This window comes from Bombina bombina, chromosome 5 (genome assembly GCF_027579735.1).
Source record: "Bombina bombina isolate aBomBom1 chromosome 5, aBomBom1.pri, whole genome shotgun sequence".
Lineage (NCBI taxonomy): Eukaryota > Metazoa > Chordata > Amphibia > Anura > Bombinatoridae > Bombina > Bombina bombina.
Genome location: NC_069503.1, coordinates 257,857,918 through 257,882,275, shown reverse-complemented (window position 1 = coordinate 257,882,275; position 24,358 = coordinate 257,857,918). Strand labels below are relative to the sequence as shown.

Genomic DNA, 24,358 nt, shown 5'->3' with positions numbered 1-24,358 from the left:
TTAATAAAAATATTAATTTTTCATATTTAAAAATTAATCAAAAATATTAATTTTTCATATTTTCAAAGTTAATAAAAAATATTAATTTTTCATATTTCGAAATATTAATTTTTCATATTTCAAAATTAATAATATTTTTTTTTTGAAATATAAAAATTTTCCTTCTCTCTTTTTATTGGCAAAAATTGTATTAGCGTTTTAGTTTAACTAAGTACTAAACCAATATAATAATGTCCGTAGCCAGAAGTGACTCATTTAATTCTATACATAGCAATGAAATTGGTCCCATAACCATACCTATTACTAAAGGTCAGGTCCTTAAGAAAGATATCTTAAGTTACCTTAAAGGGAAGTTTAATATTGCGGGTGAATTAAATGATTTTATGGATACGCTTGAAACTAGGGCTAAAAATATTACCGTTAATAATAATATGTGGAATGAAGAGAATGAATTCTTCCAGGAATTATTAATGATTAATCAATGCAAAGATCCCAAAAAGCGAGAAGAACTAATACTAAAATCTTGGCCCCTTTTAATATGCATAATTGACGAAATGTCGTTTTGTGTCACAGACAAACGATTGCAAATACAGGAGCTAGAAAATAGTATTCGTTCCTCGCGCAGACGCGAAGAGGGTTTAAAAATAGCCAAAAATAAAATGGATGAATTTGCCCAAAACCTAGCCACCTTAGATAAGCACAATATGGACTTAATCGCGCAGATACAAGATTTAAATAAACAGCTTGCGCAAAGCCAGAGAGAATTAAGCGATTTAAAAAGGTCATATCGCCATAATGAAAACCCCTATATTAGCAATGAGAATAATACAGATTATGCTAACTCCTTTAGCGAACGCATCAGGGACGAGGTACGAAAATATATAGAACAACATAGACAAATGACCCCTAACGGGTCAGAAGTAGATTTCCCAAATAGACAATCCCCTCAGGATGTAAATCCAGAGGACAGCTGTAGCGCAGCTGATGCGGGGGAGGGAAACTCTAACAGAGAGTCCCAAATTAAGTCTGATAAAGTCTATGATTCCCATAAAATAATCACCTTCGTACAACGCGCAGTACCTATATTCTCCAATAAGGGAACAACATCTGTAATTGATCATTTACAGGCTTTTGAAAATGCGTTAGCTATAATGAATGTTACAAGTGAGAAATTGAAAATTGAATTTCTGCCTTGGGTATTTGACAGTAAGCATCACAAATTCTTTGTTTCACTAAAGGATATGAATATTCATTCCTGGAATGGGGTAAAACAACAATGCAGAAAAGAATTCGGGCAATATCGCACTAAAACTGCCGCGAAAATAGCGGTATATGGTTTAAAGTGTCGTGCAAATCAGAGTCCAGTCGAATTCCTTTCTGTATTGAAAAATGCGTACAGTATGGCTGAAGATAATCCCAGATTTGATGGCTCAGAATTTGTAAATTTATTTTTTGAAGCATTGCCTACACCCATCAAAATCAACCTAGCTAGAGATTTTGATGAGGACTGCTCATTGGAATGGCTGATCAAAGAGAGTACGAAGTTATACTCTATTCAGCAGTCCAGTGAGCAGGGGGTTAAAAAGGAGTCAAAACCCAAAATTGTGGCAGAAACTAGGGTGTCACCTAGCCCCCTCAATTTGGAGTCTAACAAGAGGACTTATGCAGAGGTGGCCAGTCAAAACAGGCCATCTCCACAGAGGTTTAATTCTGCCCCTCCCCCTACACAGGTTGAGGCGCAGGGAGACTATAACCAAAGTGGGGGACATAATCAGGTGAATAATTACTCACAAAGAGAATACTCACCAAATAATTGGTATCCGCGCAAGGGTAGATACAATAGACGGCGAAGATATTCTCAGGGTAACCAGACATCCCAGGTATATAATGCTCCCCAAAGTACTAACGCTGAACAAGCTGAACCCCAGGGGCAACCACGCCAGAATAGAAATAGTGGCCCTGATTCTGAGGGAACGCAATGGTCCAGGAATCAGTACAATGGGGCACCAAGAGATAGGCCCAGGGGTAGAGGTAACTTGTACAATCAGGTAGATATGCTGTTTACCCAATTAAATCGGTTGAGCGAACAAATCGCTAATATGAGTCAAAAATCTACGGCTCAGCAACCGAACAATACTTTTTTAGGGGTACAGCCAGTGGTCAGCAGTGGACCACAGGCACAGTCATAAATACTGCAGTATCACCTGAAGGGGAGGGTAGAGATATACAAACTGTAATAATAAATATCAATGATACTAATCATGTTATCTCCCCACAGACCGGAAACGGACGATTTGGCCGTGATGACAAGCAACCTCATCCGGGAAAAGTTAACAAATCTCTTCCCTTGCAGCTCTCTCCTAACCTTATCTCCACAGATGCAGTACAAAAGAATCCAACCAACCCTGTCATAGAGGAAACAGGTAGGTATGAAGGTTCCTCTGCATCGAATGACACAGCGAATTCAGGTAAAACGTGGCGAAGCCCACCGATGTACAAGAATGCAAATTTTATGTGTGAAATGATAGAAACTGCAGGAAGATATTATGTACTAGTTGAGCTGCAAGATTCAGTCTCCAACCCTATCAGGGGATTAATTGACACTGGGTCACAGGCAACTATCTTATCCCACAGGTACTACACACAGCTAAATGAGCTAACACCCCACAAACCTAAAATAAAAGAATTTGACGGTTCTCTAATAGGTGTTGGGGGTGACTCCCTAAAAGTTTACGGTACTGCCTGGTTAAAATTTAAAATGGGGAACAGGGTCATAAGACACCCTGTCATTATAGTGGATCTGCCAACTGATCGTTTAATTATTGGTAGTGATCTCCTGAAACGATTAAGCACCATAATTGATTGCATAAATAATGTAATTTGGTCACAAGTTAAATGGCCTATCAATTATGAAAAATCTGGTACATCTCGCACCCGACATAGCTGTCACGTGGTGGAAGAGAAACCAGATGCTGTGGAGATTCATTTCAGGAATAACTCTGTACCTGAAATCACTATTCTACAAATAGATGATCAAACTCCTTTTAGTGGCTCTGATGGTAATACTTTTAAAATTTCGCCCGGAAAGATAGCGAATATCTCCCTAGATGGCGATATATTAACCATATCACTCCACAAGGGGGATCCTAAAATCCCTAAAGGGGGAGACCATGCTCAATACCTCACAGGGATTGAGAGAGTTAAAGAGGATCTATTTATCCCTATACAAGTGCATGACCTTGGTAAAACCAAGTATGCTAAAATAAATTTAAAACAGGAAGCTAGCTATATAAGCGAAGGTTTATTAGCGCAAATAGCTGAACCTAAAGTGATTAAATATCTTTCTCCCCAAGACCACTGTGTCAACGGCCTGGATGACAGGTCTGAAAGCTATAACATCACAGCTAAGTGCTTATTATCTATCTCTATTGGTAATAAGTCAGTGAAGCACCTGTTTTTAGTTTTAAATACTCCCCATAATCAAATATACATTGGCAATGATATCTTACATAGATATGCCATACAAATAGATTTGATTAATTCTTGCCTCTGGAGCAGGTTAAAGGGGGACCCTGAAGTATTTCAGGATGAAAATGCAGCCCTGAAATCAAACCAGCAATTGCCATATGCTGTGAATATGCAGGTAACTAGCGATGTTATAATTCCTGCTGGGGCTGATAAATTTCTTTTACCCTTACAGGTAAAGAGAGGTCAGAAATTAAAAACTTCTGAAACACTGATTTGCCTCTCCCATAGAATACAAAATCTGGGTGTCTCAGTAACCTACACTCCTATGGTGAATATTGGAACTGTTCCAATAAATATTATTGTGCATAACATGACCCCACAGGATATAACATTATCCAAGGGAACTACCATAGGATATGCACTGGAATCAAGTTATTACACTTTTGGATTCCATAATAATGTAATTGGGCTAATACCTGAAGGATACCTAACTGAAGAACAATTAATAGAACAATCCTTTGCATCTATGCCAGAGGGTCTATTTAATATTCAGTCTATTTATCCCTTCAGCTCAGAGGAAGGCATCTGTAAAATTGAAGAAGCCTCTCTAGTGTTTGATCAGCCAATCAAACAGCAAGATTACCCCAATCCCCAGAGTCATGGGAGCAATATAAATTATAATCAAGGGGATCTCACCTCTAGGTTGGAAGAAGCCTATGAAATAGGACAGCCTGAAATCTTTCCAGGATTTCAGCAAATAGTCGAAGAGCAAATATCCTTAGCCAATGGCTGTTCTAGCGATGATGAACGCCAACAGCTGCGAGAACTCCTGATGGAGTACAAGGATATTTTCGCTAAGGATTCTTATGACTGTGGTACCACAGACTTGCACATTGCAAGAATACAAACAGATCCTAATGCGCCACCTGTATTTGTCAAACAATACAGACTTCCCTTAGCCTCATATGATTCTCTTGCAGAGATCATAAGGAATTTGGAAGAAAGAGGTATTATCAGACAGGTGCACAGCTCTTATAATAATCCTATTCTAGGTGTCCTTAAGCCCAATGGACAATGGCGTTTGTGTGCTGACTTAAGACAGCTAAACAAACGAGTATACATGTCTGGCTGGCCTGTACCATACATTGACCAGTGTCTAGCACAAATGCAGGGATCCAAAATATTCACTGCCATTGATTGTGCACAGGGATATTGGACCATAAAGGTACATGAAGAGGACCAATATAAGCTAGCATTCTCCTTCCAAAAGATTCAGTATGCATTCCAGAGACTTCCATTTGGATACATAAATTCTGGACATGAATTTGCTGTATTCATGCATAAGGCTATGCCTGACGCACTGGAAAGGGGGACCTTATCTTATGTGGATGATGTTTTAATCAAAAGCACAGACTTTGAAAAACACATTGCAGAGCTTAAACACGTCCTCAGCCAACTTAAAAGGGCAGGTGTCAAATTATCCCTGCAAAAAGCTCAATGGTGCCGCACTCGTGTAAACTTCTTGGGACATGAAGTTACTTCTGACGGATTAAATCCCCAGAAGAAAAAGGTAGAAGCGATAGTGAATTCTAAAAACCCAACTAACTTAAAGGAATTGAGATCATTCCTGGGTATGACAAATTATTCTCGCAAATTCATTGATAATTATGCGGAATTAACTAAACCACTACTACTTCTTCTGAAGAAAGATGTGAAATGGCACTGGAGTGAGTCTCAAGAGACAGCCATCAGAGAGCTGAAGAGAAAACTCACTCAAGCACCTTGCTTAGCATACCCTGAAGGTGGCAAACCTTTCTTCTTAGAGACAGGTTACACAGATATAAGCATGAGTGCTGTGTTATACCAAAAGCATGATAATTTGAACAAAGCCATTGCTTATGCGAGCAAAAATCTATCCCCAGTAGAAATAAAGTTTAACGATTGCGAAAAAGCCCTCTTATCTACTGTATGGGCTCTACAAAATTTCCGCAGCTATATACAGGGCGAGAAAATTATTGTAGAAACGGCCCACCAGCCTTTGCTATATTTGCAAAGTGAGAGAATAAGAGATGGGAATTTGTCTAATAGCCGCATAACAGCGTGGACTCTTTCCTTACAAGGCTGGCCCTTAGAAATTCGCTACAAGCAGAATAAAAAGAATCCAGTCGCACAAGGGCTTGCTGAGCTCCACGATTGTACTGCTAGAGACCCTGGGGAAAAATTATCAGAAGATGATTTTCTGGAAGAACAATTGCTTTCCCCATATAAAATGTACAATGAGGACCATTGTCAAACATTACCTTGGGTATATGTTGATGGTTGTTCTTACCATGCCACTATTGATAATGAGCGCAGACTAGTCGCTGGCATTGGTATAACTGGGGCAAATGGATTCTCAAATATATCTGTAGGTTTCAACATTGGACCAAGATCCAGTCAAGTTGCAGAACTAACTGCTGTTTTCAAAACCATTGAAATGGCTATTGAACATGGTATTCATGAATTTGTGATCATAACTGACTCAAATTATGTGCGTGACAGTTTTGTTGAATACCTGCCAACTTGGAAAAGAAATGGCATGCAGAAAAGCAATAACAAACCAGTCAAGCATGGCAAATTGTTCTGCGAGATTGATAATCTGGTAGTATCCAATGATTTAACCATACACTGGAAAAAGACCAAGGGTCATTCCAGAGTTTTAGGTCCTGATAAGGAAGGCAATGACCTTGCGGACTCATTAGCCAAACAAGGAGCCATAACTGGAGAACTCCTTAATATTGAACACTTAATGGGTGCAATTCAGGTAGAAGCCATTACCAGAAACCAGGCAAAACAACAGAGTGAGCCTAACTTGGTACAATGGAGTCAGGATTCTCCTAGTGAGGACCTGATCACTAGTCAAAAAGAAGACCCCATTGTAGGCATCTTCTATAAACACATAGAAGATCCTGAAAGCAACCCCATCTCAAAAGATGATTGTATTGGCAAAGAAGATCTGAGAATCTTAATAAAATCTAAATCACAATTCAAATTACAGGATGGTTTGTTAATTAGAACCTCCAAAACTGGCATCCAACAGTGGGTAGTACCCACCAAGTTCAGAGGTCTAATGCTTCAACATGCCCATGATGCTCCCACATCTGGTCATCGCGGTGCCAAACTCACGTACGAAATATTGCGTGACTACGCTTTTTGGCCACACATGTTGAAAGATGTTCAAACCTACTGTCAAGGGTGTTTAATCTGTCCACAGTTCCAACCCACTGCACCAACGCATAGAGCGCCATTGCAGAAAAGGGGGATGGTAATGCCATGGTCAGATATACAAATTGATTTTATTGGTCCGGTAACAAGGTCATCAAGAGGTAACAAGTACATGTTAACAGTGACATGCCTGTTCACTAAATGGGTAGAGTGCATTAGTGCACCTAACAATAGTGCTGAAACATGTGCAGCATTGCTCATCAACCATGTATTTTCCAGATTTGGTTTGCCCCAAAGAATCGAATCAGATCGGGGGACCCACTTCACTAGCGAAGTGATGACAAAAATGTGGAAAATACTAGGGGTTAAAAGAAAGCTCCATATTGCTTATAGAGCTGCCTCAAGTGGTGGTGTAGAGCGTTACAACCAATCCATTGTTAAAATCCTCAAAAAGTTTGTGAGTGAAACAGGTAAAGACTGGGATATAAAACTACCTCTAGTCTTAATGGCATTAAGAGCAACTCCAAGTAGTGCTACCAAGATGTCACCTTTTGAGCTGATGACTGGTAGAAGAATGGTTCTACCTCAGCATCTGCTGTACCGTACATCAGACCAAAATTTGATAAACGCTGCTAATACACATCAATATGTGGAGAACTTAAGAAAGCACCTGCAATATGCCTTTGCATTTGCTCAAAGGAATTTAGAAAGAGCCGCAACTGCCACTAAAACCTATTATGATCTCAAAACGTCCAAAAAGGAATATGAAATAAATGATAAAGTTTATCTTTATAACTTTGGAAGAGATCAGGTTAGGGAGAAGAAATTTCTTCCCTCATGGAAAGGTCCTTTCGTCATTACTGACAAAATATCTCCAGTGGCCTATAAAATACGGATCCCCAAAAATGAAGGTTTCATAGATAAATGGGTACATATAAATCAACTGCGGGCATGTCATCCCAGGTCCCAACTACAAGTCATAGAGGGAGAATGAAGTGTCATATCCCCAAATGCACTAAAGACATACTGTAATTTAAAGATGCCTAACTGATAAACATGAAAGCTCAAAATAACAAACTTTCTTCATAAGAGACTGTCTATGAGGTATACGGTTGATCCTCATCAAATACCACTGACTTTAAGCCAATTCAAATACATGTGTCCTACATCTATTTGAAGTTGGAAGGGGGATTTATGTCAGAGTATATGAATATTATGATGAATATTACATATGTGTACATATATATATATATATATATATATATATGTATATTTTATACACTGTATATGTTAGATGAGAACTCAGGATTAATTAAACATGAGTTTGTTGAACACAGCTTCTAATACACGTCTATCAGGATTGACGATCAGTAGAGCCTTTTTGAAGCACGGCCCCTGTAGTGTAAAACACACAAACATTTCTTTTCTAAAGGAAATAGCTCAGTGACCCTATTCATTTGACTATATATGCAGATTTTTATAACCTCAGAACATTTGGTGAGGTGAGAAAAGAATGTGTTCAAGGACCCCTTTGGAATTTGACACGTGTGATACAACAGTTCTATCTCACTGAATCTCTATTTGAAGACTTACTGCAAAAACCCCTCTTGGGGGAAGGTGACCCAAATAAAATCAAATACACATCTGCACTGCTGGCTAAACAGGAAATATGCTGTTTTAAAGACTCTTACAACTCCTCATGGATTGACCCCATGTGGTGAGTATGAGACAAAAAGTCTGGCAACTGAAGTTACTGAAAAGTTAGAATGTTAGGATAATACAGTGAAGGCCCATGACTTACATTATGATTTCAAAACAACTATATATATTTTAATGGATATGAGATGTATATTTATGTGATATCAAACATTAACATCTAAATATATATATATATGGAAAGTAAAAGATTGAATTATATATATATATATATATATATATATATATATATATATTTTGAAGGCATGAATATCTTAGCCTCTGTGTGTTTAAGAACATGAATAGATGTTTATGGACCTGAAGAGAAGTGATTATTAACATTTATTTTTATTTCAGATCGACATAAACAGGATTTATGTATTCAGGAAGAAATACACAGAAATGTCACATACTATATCTGGGTGGATGCAAATATCAGGAGTTTTAAATACTACCAATCTGGAGATATAAAAATAAGCTGTTATTTGCAAAGAAATGCCAGAATACTGATAAAATTATAATGCATTTTAAGCTAATAATTAGCAGTGTTAAATTACCTTAATATAATAAAATGTTAATAATATAACATATTTGGTATCAGAATAATCAGAAAAAATAACCTAATATTAACCATCTGTAATTGGGGTTATATATGATTAATGCAGAGAGTGTGATCTGATTAAATAACCATTTTATAAAAAAAAAATTAACTTGCTTAAAAATGTCAGAAATGCTGTATTGTATTGCTATGTTGTACTGTATGCTGCCACCTGGTGTTATGTTGCGAGAACTACAGCCAGAAGGTTCTTTCTGGCTGTTAAAAATGAAATTTCCAAGGGCCAATCCGATTTAGACTTCCCAGATAACCAATGGGAAGGTCAGCTCCCGTAGTGCCACCCACATGATGTCATCAATGATTATATAATGGGAGTGTTGAATGCACAAGGGAGAGTTGTCTGTAACTTGTTGAAAATTAGTGATCTGATTTTGGCTGCGATATACCTGAAAAAAAAAAAAAGTTCACTTCAGCAAGGAGCTTAAAACTTATCCTTGATTTGTGCAAAAAACCTTCTTTCAAATGAGATGACCTAAAGACCGCTACGAATTGGTTCAAAATTGGTGAAGTATATTGTATTTTAAATTGGTAGTTATAAGCCTAGGTATTGTTCAAATCTGTGTCTGAATTGGCTAAGTAACTCATCTATACAAGTTCTGATATTGTCGGTTAATTTTGTATTAGGATAAATTGCAGTTAAGTAGCAGAATATATATTTTATCCTATTATTTTATAAACACTGTTTAGAATTGTATTGCTTGGATGTTAAAGGTTTTTAGTCCCATTGTGTTAAATAAATAAGGCTGAATTGTGAAGGTATATTGTTCTGGGTTTTGTAAGAAGGATAGCATATCTTAAGAGTTGGTTTTAACGCATATAAATTTTGTTTCATTTCCTTTTATTGCAAATATACTTCAATATGTTTATGGATATTAACTAAATAAAAGAATTCAGATATTTATATTAATTGTATGGTCTAGTAGGTGCATGGTTGATAAGGGTTTCTACTTCTTTGTATTGTGTTTATAACCCTGCCATAAACTTATATATATTATTTGGATAGCACTACTAAGATTTTCATAAATATACTGACATTACTTATACATTTAAATTTAAATGGCCTACAATACATACATCCCATTATCCTGGCTATTGCTGCCTCTAACCTATAAGGATTGATTTGTACCATTATAACCCATATTACTTTTAAATATCTTCATAACTATAAAGTCAACCCTGGACAACCAACTCCAGAGAGATTTCTGCAGGTTGTAATTATCTTTATTGTACATCACTCTATGGGGCCGATTTTTCAATATCTGGTGGACATGATACGCTGTAGCGTATCACGTTCACCAGACATCGCTGAATGCCGACAGCATACGCTGTTGGCATTTAACATTGCACAAGCAGTTCTGGTGAACTGCTTGTGCAATGCCGCCCCCTGCAGATTCGTGGTCAATCGGCCACTAGCAGGGGGTGTCAATCAACCCGATTATATGTGATCAGGCGGCTTGGTGTCCGCAGCCTCAGAGGCGGCAGACCAGTTAAGGAGCAGCAGTCTTAAGACCGCAGCTTTTTAACTCCTGTCTCCTTGCCGATACGAACCTTGTTAAATCGGCCCCATGTATCATTTTTGCAAGTATTGTATGCCAACTGACTTGTAGTTTTCTCATTTTGCTTGAAATTTCTAATAAAATAATATATATATAAATATATATATATATATATATATATATATATATATATGCATTTCCCGGCCTATAAAAAGCTCTATAGATTCTAAAGCAACAGCTTACAAACCACAAGAGACGGGGTATCAATTTAAAGGGACAGTAAAGTCAATAGATAACAGAATATTTAGGTAAAATATAGTTAAGGAACAGTCAGGTCAAAATTAAGCTTTTATGATTCAGATAGGGCATGCAATTATAAACAATGTTCCAATTTACTTTAATCATCAAATTTGCTTTGTTCCCCTGTTATTCTTTGTTGAAAGCTAAATATTGGTAGGCTCATTAGCTGATCTCTAAGCCCTTGAAGGCCGCCTCTTATCTCAGTAAATGTTACAGTTTTTCACAATTAGACAGTGCTAGTTCTTGTGTACCATATAGATAACATTGTGCTCACTCCGGTGGAGTTATGCATGAGTAAACACTGACTGGCTAAAATGCAAGTTTTTAAACAGCACTGAGATAAGTGGGCATTTGGCAGAGGCTTGAATACAAGATAATCACAGAGGTAAAAAGTGTATTAATATAACAGTGTTGGTTATGCAAAACAAGGGGATTGGTAATAAAGGGATTATCTATCTTTTTAAACAATAACAGTTTCCAAGTTGACTGTCACTCTAAACAAAATTGTTCAAAATGATAAAATGTTGCAGAGGATAAGGCACTACCTTCTCCATTACCACAATCTGGTAATTTTAAAACTTTTTTAGCTTTATTTTGAGTGAAAAACCAAACAGCTGAGAACTCCGCAGGACCAGATGGCTTAATAAGTACATTCTATAAAATCTTCAGGACGATCTGTTCAATTTACTTTTTTATTATTTAATACTATAGTAAACTTTGGCATATATCATTGTTACTTCATATAGGCCAGGATTACAAGTCGCGCGGTATGGCTTTACCGCACACAATATGGTCTTTGCATGCGGAATAGTCATTGATTTGGTATTACAAGTTGAGCATTCTGTCTTTACCATGTGCAATATGGCCTATACCACAACAATCCATTCTGCACTCAAAGACCTGTAGTAAAATGTATTTTGTGAAACAAAAAAGTTTCACAAAACACATCGAAAATACCTTACAAAGTACACCTACACCCATAAACTACACTATTAGCCCCTAAACCATCATCCCCCTACATCGCAACCACTAAATAAACCTATTGACCCCTAAAATGCCACCTCCCCGCATCACAACCACTAAATAAACCTATTAACCCCTAAACCACCACCCCCCCGCATTTCAACCCCTAATTAAACCTTTTAACCCCTAAACCGCCATCCCCACATCGCAAATTATTAAACTAATATCTAAACTCCCTAACCTAACACCCCATAACTTAACCCCAATTAAAATACAGCTAATTAAATTTAAAATAAACCAACTACCTTAAAAAAACTTACCTGTAAAACAAAATTAAAACCTAAGCTTAAACTAAAATGAAAAAACACTGCACATTACTTTGAAAATAAAATAAAAATACATAAAATAAAAAACCTACATTGCAAAAAAACCTAACATTACAAAAATTAAAAAATACTACCCTTACAAAAAATTAAAAATAAGCTACATTACAAAAAAAATGTATCCAAAATAAAAAAATTATATTCTAATACAAAAAAAAAAACCACCCTAAAATAAAAAACTAATCTACAAATAAACTACCAATAGCCCTTAAAAGGGCATTCTGCTATTTTTCTGCACAAAAAAATGAAAGAAAAATTGGTACTTCATCTTCATCCCTGGGCCTTCCATGTTCATCCATCGGGGAACCATCTTCTTCAATCTTCATCGAGGCTGCGGTCCATCTTTTATCTTCTTCCTGGTGGCCGCTACGAAGTCTGGATGAACCCAGATCGCCGCAGGGATGAAGATGGAGCGCCGCCCTTCATTACTGGTGAGTACCAATTTTGGGCTTAGTGTTAGGTTGTTGTTTTCTTCCGGCTGGGTTTTTTTCTTAAAAATAGGGCTTTTTTTTTCATATTGGGCAGAAAAAGAGCTGAATGCCCTTTTAAGGGCAATGCCCATTCAATTGCACTTTTCAGGCAATGGGTAGATTAGGGATTTTTTAGTTACATTTTCTTTTAATGTTGGGGGGTTGTATTGTTAGAGGTTAATTGCTGTATTTTTTTATGTAAAAGAGCTGTAAGCTTTAGGGCAATGCTCTACGAAAGGCTGTTGGTAGTTTATTTGTAGATTAGGGGTTTTTTTATTTTGGGGTGGGTTTTTTTATTTTGGGGTGGGTTTTTTGATTTTGGGGTATTAGAATAGGAATATATTTTTTTATTTTGGATAATTTTCCTTTTTTGTAATGGTAGTTTTTTTTATTTATTGTAATATTAGGGTTTTTTGTAGTGTAGGTTTTGTATTTTTTGTAATTTTTTGTAATCAATTTTTTGCTTTTTTTAAGTTTAAGCGTAGGTTTTAATTTTGTTTTACAGGTAAGTTTTTATTTTTTTAAAGGTAGTTAGTTTATTTTTACTTTAATTTAGGTGTATTTTAATTGGGAGTAAGTTAGAAGGTGTTAGGTTAGGGGGTTAGATATTAGTTTAATACTTTGCGATGTAGGGGATGGAGGTTTAGGGATTAATAACTTTATTTAGTGTTCGTGTTGTGGGGGGATGGCGATTTAGGGGTTATTAGATTAGGGGCTTATGGTAGGGTGTTAGGTTTTTGGGCCACTTTTTTTTCTACATAGACTTCAATAGGGAATGCGATCGCAGGTGTTTTTTAAAAAAAAAAAAATCTCCATTGATCCCTATGGGGAAATATGTCAGAACGTGGTCTGTGTGGGCTATGCGGCTTAACGCAACATAAGGCACTCGAAAATTTATGCTTACCTGATAAATTTATTTCTGGATATGGTGAATCCACGGCTTCATCAATTACTGTTGGAAATATCACTCCTGGCCAGCAGGAGGAGGCAAAGAGCACCACAGCAAAGCTGTTAAGTATCACTTCCCTTCCCACAACCCCCATTAATTCGACCTGAAGGGAGAAAAAATGGAGAAAAAGGAGTAACACAAGGTGTAGAGATGCCTGAGATTTAGTAAAAAAATAACTGTCTTGAAATAAAGGGCGGGGCCGTGGACTCACCATTTCCGGTAATAAATAAATTTATCTGGTAAGCATACATTTTCTTTTCTTTCCTAAGATATGGTGAGTCCACAGATTCATTAATTACTGTTGGGAACCAATACCCAAGCCAGAGGACACAGATGAATAGGGAGGGACAAGACAGGCAGACCAAAACATAAGGCACCACCGCTTGAAGAACCTTTTCCCCAAAAGAAGCCTCAGCCACAACAAAAGAATCAAATTTATAAAATTTGGAAAAAGTATGTAAGGAAGACCAAGTTGCAGCCTTGCAAATCTGTTCCACAGAAGCTTCATTTTTGAAAGCTCAAAAAAAAGAGACAGCCTTCGTGTAATGAGCTATAACTCTCTCATGAGACTGTAGCCCTGCAGTTTGAAAAGGAAACAATTAAACTTCTTAACCAGATAAAAGAGAAGTAGCTGTAGCTTTCTGATACAGAGAAAGCAAACAAAAACAGAAGAAAAATAATAAGCACGCACAACATCCAAATTGTGCACATAGGTTCCACAAGAAATAATAATGAGGACACAGAGAGGGAACAACAAATTTCCAAACAGTATTTCTACTTAGGATAAAAAACCGCCTTATTCGAAAAAAGATAAAGCGAATCACACTGCAAAGCTGAGAGTACCTAAACTCTCTGAGCAGAAGATATAACAATAAAAGAAAACTTCCAAGATAAAAAATTTAAATCTATGGAATGCTATGGCTCAAACTGAGCCTGCTGCAAAACCTTAAAACAAGGTTTAAACTCCAAGAAGAGCAATAGACCTAAACACAGGCCTGATACTAACCAGGGTCTGGGAAAAAAGTTACATGTCTGGCACATCCACCAGACACTTGTGTAAAAGAGGATAACGCAGAAATCTGACCCTTCAGAAAACTGACTGACAAACCGTCCTCCAGACCGTCCTGGAGAAGGACAAAAACTTCTAAGAGTAGTCCTGAGATTCCCACCAATCAGGGAATTTACGCCATGCCTTAAGGTAAAAGTTACCAGTAACAGGTTTGCGAGCCTGAATCATGGTCTCAATGACCGATTCAGAAAAACCACACTTATACAGAACTAAGCATACAATCTCCAAGCAGAAAGCTTCAAAATAAACTAACGTTGGATGAAAGAATGGACCCTGAATTAGAAGGTCCTTCCTCAGGAACAACCACCAATGCGGAAGAAATACTTTTCCGCTAGGTCTGAATAGCAGATCCTGCAAGACTATGCAGGAACTATTAAAATACTGATGCTCACTCCCATTTGATACGAGCAATGACTCATAGAAGGAGAGCAATCAGAACGAAATCCCAAGCAATTGCCATGAAATTTAGCAGAGCAGCCTGCTGATCTCTTGACCCAAAACCTAACTTGCAAACTTGGCGAACTGCCATCTCCAACTCCAGCACCCCCCATTTGAGGGTTCCTGGACAACCCCTCCGGAAGAAGCACCCACTCCCCGGGATGAAAAATCCGACTGGTCAAGAAGTCCACTCCCGGTATCCAATCTTGAAAAGTGAATAGTAGATAAACAATGAATGTGAGTGTCCGCTCACCGAACAATCCATGCCAACGGAACTCCAGGTTCCTCCCAGGTGGTAAATGTAAACCACTGAGGTGAAATTATTCAACTAGAACCTGAAAAACCGGTTAAGACAACTGAGGCCAAGCCATCAGAGCATTGTAGATCTCTCTCCACTCCAAGATGGTTATGGGGAGAGCAGGCTCCTCCCAAGTCCATAGTCACCAACCCAACAGGCTAGCGACCGTGGTCACTATAACTCAGGACAGAGACAGATGCTCTTGAGAAGCCCAAAAGATTCTGGAGAATGCGGGCAACAATCCCGCTACCTCTCGTAAGCAAATCAAGCGCTCTACCAATAATTCCCCACTCTGATCCACAGGGAAGAATCTCAAGTCGATAGATATAGATCTATCCTCTGAGACAGAATCACAAGATTCCCGTCCACTATCTGAACATGCATAACAGCAGACTTCCAGATGGAATCGAGCAATGAAGCAACCATCAGACCAATTACCTCCATACATTGATCTACTGAAGCCAGACAGTAGAGTGCCGAAAGAGGCAAGAGGAAAAAATCCTCTATTTTCTGACCTCTGACAAAAAAAATTTCAGAGATAGGGAAACTAACATGGTCCCTAAGAAAACTACTCCTGTAGCTGAAACATAGGAACTAATTTTCAGATTCACTTCCCATCCGTGGGAATGAAGAAAAGACAACAAGATCTCTATATGAGAGTTTACTTGTTGAAAAGATGGCTTCTGAACCATTATGTCATCCAGGAAGGGCACCACAGCAATTCCCAGAAACCTGATCACTGCCAAGGTAACCCCCTCTGGGAGCCGTGGCAAGGTCAAAGGGAAGAGTCACAAGCTGAAAGTTTCTGACATAAAGGCAAAACTCAGGAACTTGAAAATACATGTCCTCCAGGTCTATGGTCACCATGAACTGACCCTTTGAATCAAAGGAAGAATGAAACCCCTGGTTTCCACCTTGAAAGGACGGTACCCTGAGAAAAATTGTTGAGACACTTTAGATCTACCATAGGACAAAAAATTCCTTCCTTTTCGGGAACCATGAACAGGAATGAATAGAATTCTAGACCTTGTTCCCATACAGGAACAGGAACTAACACTCACAGGGAAGAGAGGTCCCAAACGCACTTCAAAAATGTCTCACTGTTATCTGGCCTGCAGATAAATTGAGAGGTGGAACCTGTCTCTGGGAGGAAAGGTATAAATTCTGTGTAGAAAACCTGAGACACTATGTCCACAGCCTATCTGGGACATCTCGTATACATGTTTGAAGACAGAGAGATTTAGCCCCCCACTTGCCGATCCCGGATTGGGGACAAACTCCTTTATGTCTATTTATGTCTATATCTTGTCTTGTGGTAGAAAAAACCCTTTTCCACCCGTATATCAGAAATATTACTGTCAAAGCAGGATCAACAAAGGTCTTACCCTTTTAAGGAAGCGCCAGAAGCTTGAACTCAGAGAAAAATCCACTGACCAAGAATATAGCTACAAACAACGCCCCGTGGGCTAGCTTAAGAACCTTAATTCTGTTCTGGATCTCCTCCAAAGGAGTCCCTACCAAATTGGAATCAAACTAAGCATTGCACCAATAAGATGCCACACTTGACCCAGTGGCAATACAAACTTCCATATAAGCCTCCCGCTCAGTCCATTGATCCTAAAAAGAACAGCTATCCTCTCTAGGAATCATAGTTCTCTTAGCCAGAGTAGAAATGCCCTACTACTTTAGGCACCATGCGCCATGATATTTAATGGGGACAGAGACAGGAAACATCCTTTAAAAGACAGGAGACAGGGAAAAAAGAATCCCTGACTTCTCCCATTCCTGTGAAGAATCTGTCAGCACGGTCTGGAAAAGGAAAAACTTCCACAGAGGAATCCTAGTATTTATAAAGTTTACTAGATTCTGTAGGGTTGACAATGACAGACATTATGGAGTCACTCCAAATTAGCCAAAACCTTCTTTAACCATGCACAAAAGTGTTCAAGCTTGAATCAGAAGGATACTACTTCAGTATCAGATGAAGGAATTATATTGTCCGAATCTGAGATTTAACCCTCAGAGCTACCGACACATCCTCCTTATCAGACTTATGAGGAATGTCAACCTGTGTAGCAGAAGGTGGAACAAAAACCTTTCAATCTGAATCTCAAATTTCCTCTTGCGGGAGCTACCGACACATCCTCCTTATCAGACTTATGAGGAATGTCAACCTGTGTAGCAGAAGGTGGGACAAAAACCTTTCAATCTGAGTCTCAAATTTCCTCTTGCGTTTTCCCTGAAGAAAGAAAAAACAGATAAAGCTGCAGATATCATAGAGAATACCTGAGCTGCAAAATCTGCAGGCAAATACACTCCTCTGGGAGATTGAGAGGAACCGCAGGGCACTGCATGTGATGCCATAGAGGCTTGGGACGAGTAAGGAGAAAGCTGTGGCATTGCCTGAACAGCATCATCCTTTGAGACATGAGGGTCAGAGGCCAATAACCTATCTGCACTTCAATAGCCTTAGCTAGCTCTGCCGCACAGAAATGAATAGACAAATTATGCTTTTCTAAAATGTGTCCTGCTAGGTATGAGGCTCAAAGATTATCTTTATTCCCAAAGACAGATACTAAACATGAGGAACAGAAAGTTTAAAAGAAAAAAACTATATAGTCCTCAAGAGACCATAAGAAATATTCCTATGAACAGATTCCCCTGTGTGTTCTTGTTTCCACAAGCTATAGGGAAAATAACATTTTTCTCTATAAAGGAGTACATAGGCAAAACACATGCAAATGGCTTCCTGTACTAACATACATTCATAAGTCTAAAGGAAAGTGTCTATCAAAAAAACACGTTAAACATTAGAAAGCCAAGCATTCGTTTGAGAAAAGGCGCATCTGAAAACTTAAACATACGTCTGCTATATAGAAAAGACTTGTGAGAAGCAGACTGTGTTAAAAAGCACTTCTCTCCACTCTAAGAACAGAGTCTCTATGATTAAATCTTAATAAAAGTATGTAGGAAAAACACTGAACACCCTATAGAGGGTTAACTCCTTCCTGACCTTAAAGGAGTTAACCCCAAGTCTCCACTCACATGCCATGTAGTGCCTGCCCCTGCCAGAAAAAAATCCTCCATTAAGGATATAATGTCCCACTTTCAGTGCCCAGAGACATACCCCTTCAGTGGCAGTCTCCTAGCCCCATAAGACAAAAGGCACTTACCTGCTGTCATGTTCTTATGTGCATCTGTGTACACCTTTAAGCAGTGCTTACTTAAACCTACACCTCCCCCTTCCAGGTGCCAATTAATGTTAGTTTTCAGCATGCAAACTTGCGAGTAGCTGCATGTTCTAAACCTCCTGGCTAAGTGATTAACCTCTACCTAAACGTTGGATTACAACTAAAACACTTAAGGGTACCTTCACCCTCTTATACCTTCCACATTTAACGGACCTAAGGACTTACAAATCTATTTGATTGTACTGCTACCCAGGACCACTGCCTAATCATTGTCGGTATAACCAAACACTTCTGCAGTCAATCCTCCGCTATCAACACACGGAGTTACTGTTCATCTGAACTCTCTTTGTGCCGCAGCTCAGACTTGCCCTTTCCAGCTACCTGGGATTCCGTTAACCTCGCTCATCGACCAGCCTCCCGGCACTGGAGCCGCGCTGTGAAACTTCTCACACAGTCTCTGCCTGTCAGCGTGAACTCGCACGCCATTGGACAGACGTTACACACCCCTCTCAGGCTGTCAGCTATCTGCAGCGGTGGCTCGTCTCCCCTCACAGGCTCTGACTCCGTTCCTGCCTGAGGAGTAAATAGCACCAAAGCGCTCCTTAAACACTCTCACCAAGGAGTTGTTCAGCCACTTGATCTCTAAACTTGGAACTTGTACTCAGGAGTGTGGTCTCACTTGAACAGATGCTCATACACAATTGACTTTGCTATTACTCGCTTGACCTGCTCTCTCCTGTAACCAGTTAACAGGGGTAAAAATCCTTTATTCAGTTGCTCAACTCTTTCCTCTCTGCAGTTGAGATCCATAATCTCCAGTTACAATCCATATCTCTGACATATTAATTGGCCTAAAAAAGGAATAAACATGGATCCAGCAGACCTCCCAAATGTGGTATACAACCTCTCCCAAAGGGTTGACCAATTGTCACAAGCACTTAGAGAGCTGCAATTGCAGAATGACAGTCTTAGGGCAGCCGTTAGAGACAACACACCAGAACCGCAGGTGTGTCTGCCTGAGAGATTCTCTGGCGACAGGAAATTGTTCAGACAATTCAGAAATGCCTGCTACCTCCTATTTCAAATGAGGCCCAAGACATACCATACAGAGAGACTTAAGGTGATGACTGTCATCTCCTTCCTATCTGGTGAACCTAGGGTATGGGCTGACAACCTCTTCGAAAATAATGACCCTATCCTCACTTCATTTTCTGATTTCTTCACTCAAATGAGTTTATTATATGAAGACACACAGAAACAACTGACAGCTGAGGTCAAAATGCGCTCACTATGACAGGGCCGCCGCCCTGTAGAGGAATATCTATCCGAATTCAAACTTTACATCAAGGATTCAGAATGGAGTGAGGTAGCTCTGCGCAACCAGTACCGACTGGGAATGTCTGATGCTCTAAAGGACGTACTTGCCCGTACCGATCTCCCTAGGACCCTGGAGGGTCTTATGACTTTGTCTGTACAGATTGACCGGAGAATCAGAGAACGGAGGTCAGAAAGACAACAATCCGATGCACCCCAAAGGTATACACCTGGGTTGTCTAGCACAAAGGAGTCATCCGTACCCATGGAGCTTGGGTTCACCAAGGGGCCCTTAACAATGGATGAAAGACATCGCCGTCAGCAGAAGAATCTCTGTATGTACTGTGCTTCTCCCAATCATCCTGTTAAGGACTGTCCTCTTCTACTACGTCAAAAAAGAATTAAGTGCAAACCTATAACTCATTGTTTGACAAATAAAGTGGTTGATGTCGCTTACTGTACCTTATCTCTATCCCTACAGTGGGACCTCCAGCTGTTCAGAGCGGAAGCAATCATTGACTCCGGAGCATTCTCCAATTTCATTGATCTCTCTCTTGTAAATAAAAATAAAATACCCTTGTGTGTCAAAGCAATACCTGTCTCCATACGTGTCATTGATGGAACCTACGTTAGTTCTGGGCCTATTACACACCACACGATCCCACTCAAGGTTACTACAGGTAATGGGCACATTGAGTACTTGTCCTTCGATGTCCTTCCTTCTTCTTTATACCCCATAGTATTGGGCTTATCCTGGCTGCAGCAACATCAACCTACGATCTCTTGGCAGTCCTTACAAGTTGAACTTGATTCAACATACTGCAAGACTTCTTGCTATCCCCATCAACAGGTACTACAAGTCTCCCAGGCAACAATACCACAAGAATATCAAGATTTCTCTGACGTATTCGACAAAAAGCAAGCAGAGACTCTTCCTCCTCATCGCATATATGACTGCCCTATTGAGTTGTTGCCTGGTTCCAGCATACCCTACGGACGTATATATCCTCTCTCTCAACCTGAATTAGCTCATCTCAAGGCATACTTAGAGGAGAACTTTAGGAAAGGGTTCATCAGACCATCCACCTCCCCTGCAGGTGCCGGGATCTTTTTCGTCAAGAATAAGGATAAAACGTTAAGGCCCATCATAGACTATCGTGAGTTAAACAGAAGAACCAAAAAGAACAGGTACCCTCTACCACTGATCCCAGAATTAGTGGAATGCCTCAGTAAAGCTACTGTTTACACCAAGTTGGATTTAAGAGGCGCATACAATCTGATAAGGATCAGGGAGGGGGACGAGTGGCTCACCGCTTTTCGGACTCGCTACGGACTCTATGAACATCTTGTTATGCCGTTTGGGCTATGCAACGCCCCGGCTACCTTCCAGTTTTTTATCAATGATATATTCAGAGATCTACTGGACGTTTGCTTAGTAATATACTTAGACGACATTTTGATATACTCACAACACATGGAGGACCATAAGAAACATGTCCGTTGGGTGTTAAGTCGATTAAGAACACACCACTTGTATGCCAAACTAGAGAAGTGCTCCTTTCACACTGAAGAAATCACCTTCTTGGGCTACAAAATCCCCTCTTCTGGTGTTGAAATGGAAGAAGGCAAAATCGACACCATTCTTAAATGGCCTACCCCTACCAACAGGAAACAGGTTCAGCGTTTCCTAGGCTTCGCAAATTTTTATCGCAAGTTCATTAAAGGATTCTCAATGATTGCAAAACCTCTCTGTAGACTTACAGGTACTCAAACTCATTTTCTTTGGACACCTGAACCCGAAAATGCCTTCAACTTCCTGAAGAAATGCTTCACTACAGCTCCCATCCTCCGATTCCCAGATGCAAATCTTCAGTACATCCTAGAAGTTGATGCATCTGAGTACGCTCTTGGTGCAATTCTCTCACAGCGCAAAAGTCCATCAGAACCTATCCATCCAGTAGCATTTTTTTCCAGACTTATGACCTCAGCCGAACAAAATTATGCTGTTGGAGAAAAGGAACTTCTCGTGATTAAGTCAGCTCTTGAACATTGGAGGCATCTCTTGGAAGGAACAATCTACCCAATACTGATTTATACCGACCACAAGAATCTAGAATATCTTCAGTCCAGTAAAACCTTCTCTGCCAGACAAGCTCGTTGGAGTTTGTTCTTCACCAGATTCAACTTCCTCATTACTTATCGGCCAGGCTCCCGGAATGGTAAGGCCGACTCCCTCTCTAGACATCTACTACGACAGGACCTTGAGACACAACCACAATCTATCCTTCCACCGCAACATTTCCTCGGTCTCACTAAAGACTTCATTCATACTCTACGTTCACAACAACAGGTTGATACAACGGTCCCCAAGGACATACAACAAACCGACACCAGGGGAATTTCTCATGTTAAGGGTAAAATTTACATACCTCCCAACCTCAGAGAAGAGGTCCTACATGACCATCATGATACTCCTCTATTGGGACACCCAGGCATCCACAGAACCAGTGACCTCATTGGTAGAAATTTCTGGTGGCCTAACCTCAGACATTACGTAGACAACTACATCAAGTCATGCCATGCCTGTACTGTTTCTAAGTCACAAAAGACCAAACCATCTGGCTACCTCCAACCACTGCCCATTCGAGAAAGACCTTGGCATACCGTTGGTATGGACTTTATTGTTGAATTACCTTTATCTAACCAAGCTAACACCATTTTAGTTGTTGTTGATTTGTTGACGAAAATGGCCCATTTCATTCCCTACAAAAAGCTGCCCACGGCCTCAGAAACTGCATCCCTATTCCTGAAACATGTCGTCCGACTTCATGGTCTACCATCCATCATAGTATCCGACAGGGGCTCGCAGTTCACTTCCAAGTTTTGGAGACAACTATGTGCTGTTCTTAAAATCAACCATCGCTATAGTACAGCATACCACCCGCAAACCAATGGGCAGACAGAGCGTGTAAACCAGTGGATTGAACAGTACATTCGCTGTTATTGTTCCCACCAACAGGATGAATGCGAGAACAACATTCCGATGGCAGAATTCGCCTACAATAACTCCTTGAATGGATCTACTAAATGTTCTCCTTTCTATGCGAACTATGGTTACCATCCACCCTTCCATCTCTTCCCACATCTGAACACCTCCTCGCCTCATGTTGACGATACAGCAAATTCCTTATCAGACATCTTCAAATTTCTTAAAGACAATATACATTTGACCCAGCAAAACCAGAAAAGATACTATGACTACAAAAGAAGCAAGCCACCACTCTACCGTTCAGGGGATATGGGTTGGGTTTCGACCAAACATCTGAAACTGAAAACACCTTCACGAAAATTCTCACAAATGTACATTGGTCCCTACAGGATAACTAATGTCGTCGGCGAAAACGCTGTAACATTAGCTCTCCCTCCAGAAATCCCGGTTCACCCCACTTTTCATGTGGCGTTGATAAAACCATATGTTCCGACCAGACTACAATCTTCAGATCAACCTCAACCTCCTGTGGTTCTGGAGGAGGACGTGTATGAAATATCTTCAATTCTCGACTCCAGACATCATCGTGGGCAGTTGCAGTATCTGGTTAGGTGGAAGGGCTACTCCTCTGATGAGGATTCTTGGGAACCTTCCACCAACCTCAATGCTTCTCGTCTGATTACTCGTTACCACCGTAACAATCCGGACAAACCCGGACCCTCTGCTGCGGTGCAGCTTCCTTGAGGGGGGGATCTGTCATGTTCTTATGTGCATCTGTGTACACCTTTAAGCAGTGCTTACTTAAACCTACACCTCCCCCTTCCAGGTGCCAATTAATGTTAGTTTTCAGCATGCAAACTTGCGAGTAGCTGCATGTTCTAAACCTCCTGGCTAAGTGATTAACCTCTACCTAAACGTTGGATTACAACTAAAACACTTAAGGGTACCTTCACCCTCTTATACCTTCCACATTTAACGGACCTAAGGACTTACAAATCTATTTGATTGTACTGCTACCCAGGACCACTGCCTAATCATTGTCGGTATAACCAAACACTTCTGCAGTCAATCCTCCGCTATCAACACACGGAGTTACTGTTCATCTGAACTCTCTTTGTGCCGCAGCTCAGACTTGCCCTTTCCAGCTACCTGGGATTCCGTTAACCTCACTCATCGACCAGCCTCCCGGCACTGGAGCCGCGCTGTGAAACTTCTCACACAGTCTCTGCCTGTCAGCGTGAACTCGCACGCCATTGGACAGACGTTACACACCCCTCTCAGGCTGTCAGCTATCTGCAGCGGTGGCTCGTCTCCCCTCACAGGCTCTGACTCCGTTCCTGCCTGAGGAGTAAATAGCACCAAAGTGCTCCTTAAACACTCTCACCAAGGAGTTGTTCAGCCACTTGATCTCTAAACTTGGAACTTGTACTCAGGAGTGTGGTCTCACTTGAATAGACGCTCATACACAATTGACTTTGCTATTACCCGCTTGACCTGCTCTCTCCTGTAACTAGT

At 39.9% G+C, this 24,358-nt stretch overlaps 1 protein-coding gene and 1 long non-coding RNA gene across 3 annotated transcripts in view; both read right to left on the bottom strand.

The window, feature by feature from the left end:
* The window catches only part of NEBL (nebulette), a 574,345-nt gene that overhangs the window by 314,584 nt on the left and 235,403 nt on the right, over window positions 1-24,358 (bottom strand). The gene's annotated exons all lie outside the window — the stretch shown is intronic.
* LOC128660226 (uncharacterized) overlaps window positions 1-24,358 on the bottom strand; it is a 51,948-nt gene that overhangs the window by 21,550 nt on the left and 6,040 nt on the right. Inside the window, exon 3 of one of the 2 annotated variants that reach the window (XR_008402517.1) lies at window positions 9,110-9,369. The exons of the other annotated variant lie outside the window; for it this stretch is intronic. This is a non-coding gene — a long non-coding RNA (uncharacterized LOC128660226). Of the gene's footprint in view, window positions 1-9,109; window positions 9,370-24,358 lie in introns of those variants that run through there. 2 annotated transcript variants of the gene reach the window in all.